This window comes from Etheostoma spectabile, chromosome 13 (genome assembly GCF_008692095.1).
Source record: "Etheostoma spectabile isolate EspeVRDwgs_2016 chromosome 13, UIUC_Espe_1.0, whole genome shotgun sequence".
NCBI lineage: Eukaryota > Metazoa > Chordata > Actinopteri > Perciformes > Percidae > Etheostoma > Etheostoma spectabile.
Genome location: NC_045745.1, coordinates 10,399,482 through 10,401,567, shown reverse-complemented (window position 1 = coordinate 10,401,567; position 2,086 = coordinate 10,399,482). Strand labels below are relative to the sequence as shown.

The 2,086-nt window shown below is 40.6% G+C and overlaps 1 protein-coding gene across 1 annotated transcript in view; it reads left to right on the top strand.

The window, feature by feature from the left end:
- The window catches only part of LOC116701124 (uncharacterized), a 21,455-nt gene that overhangs the window by 925 nt on the left and 18,444 nt on the right, over positions 1 to 2,086 (top strand). The window lies entirely within an intron of this gene.

The window sequence follows — 2,086 nt, the reverse complement described above, 5'->3', positions numbered from 1 at the left end:
AAGCACAGACATAAATACCAAGGAACGAACGGGGTAGGAGGGGTAACGAGGGTAGTGAGGTACCGAGGCAACGAGGTAACGAGAGGCAGGTGACAAGAGACAAGGGAAGTACAGACATAATTAAACACAGGTAACGATGGGTTAGCGTATGGGGTAACGAGGTAGTGAGGTAACGAGGCAACGAGGTAACGAGAGGCAGGTGACAAGGGGAGACAGGGAGTCAGACATTGTAAATAACAAGGTTGAACGAGCGGTAGCGAGGTAAGAGGGTAGTGACGTAACAGAGGTAACAAGGTAGGAGAGCGAAGGTGACAAGCGACAGGGAAGCACAGACATAAAGACACAAGGCCCACCTCCCCTTCTTTTTTTTTTATCATCCAACCTCAACAGTCCATTTTCCACTCATTAATTAACTTTTTCGCAGTCCTCTTTTCCCCTAAATCTTCCTTCTTAACACCTGTACCAATTCCTTCTTTCCCCTTCTTTCTAATTCACTCCTAGTATAAATTAAAGTTTATGCCGCATTTCTTATTAATTATATACATATACAATATTACCTTGACCCCAACTTATCTTATTTCGTTTACATTTAGTTCTTTCCAATCTTTTCTTTATTAACTTTTTCCTTGTTTCTTTTTTTCAACCTTTCATCTTTTTAACGCACCAACTGGTCACTCCCACACACAATTTAACACTTTTCTCCGGTAGATGAACTTAACCTTCCCTTGGAGTATACGAGGAGTGAGGTAAACGATTTTTTATTGTCGCGAACGAAACTCCCATTTACCTATTATACATCTTATATTTTCCTTTTATAACTGTGTACCGCAGATGGTTAGAGTGACAAGAGAAAGGGAAGCATCAGACATTAATAAACAAGTAGCGACGGTATACGAGGGAATACTGCGATATTCCCCTCATCTCACTTCTTTTTTACCTCTCGGTGAGTTTTTTCCTTTAAGGCAGCTATAGATTCACAATTTACGTCTATTATTAAATCACCAATCATTTAATATTTTTTTAATCTATCAATCCTCTTTTTATCTTTTTCCATCGGGAGTGGGATCCTTTCAACTAACTTTATTTCATTCACCTCCTTCTTCTTTTTCCCTCTACTCCACCCCTTCTTTCTTCTCCACCTCTCTTCCATCCTTTACTTCTCTCTCTCTCTTCATTGATGGTCGAGTCTCCACTATACGCCCGTATTGCTACACGACCTCTATCCCTCCCCAGGCGACTACTTCTGGCAGGACGCAGCGCATTCTCCATCCCCCTTCATCAGGTACAGTCAAGGTATACGCACCCTGGATAAAGTATTTTTCTAAACCCTTTTTCTCTTCCGACAAGAGACAAGGGAAGCACAGACATTAAATACACAAGGTAGCGAGGTAACGAGGTAACGAGGTAACGAGGTAGCGAGGTAGCGAGGTAACGAGGTAACGAGGTAGCGAGGTAGCAAGGTAACGAGGCAACGAGGTAGCGAGAGGCAGGTGACAAGAGGGCAGGGAAGCAGGTGGAAAACATCAAGTTATCACAAGCGCGGGAAGACACAGGAAGTAGAACTAAATACAGGACAAGACAATAACCAGACTTCAAAATAAAACAGGAAACAGAACACACAGACACTCAGGGGGACACAGGACCGGGGATGAACAAGACACAAGCACCAGATCAGGGAATAAACACAAACAATAACAACAACAACACAAACAAAGCCCCGATAATACAAATTTGACATTTTTTAAACAAAGAAAGATTCAAGACTTTTGTTTACTGACGTTTTGTGTTGAGAACAAAAGAACTCAGAAGTCCTGAGATAGTGGGTCCGCTGTCACGTCGATAAATATCCAATAATAATAGTTATTAATAATCTTTGAAATGTATAAAAGTTGGAAATATCCACTAAATTATCCATTCCACTTCATGATTGTGTCCCACTTGTTGTTGATTCTTCACAAGAAAAATTACAGTTTTACATCTTTATGTTTGAAGCCTGAAATGTGGCAAAAGGTCGAAAGAATTTTGTATTTCATGTTTTTTGGACATTTGTTTAAGTAGACAAACGAAGAACTTTGGATTCAAGACT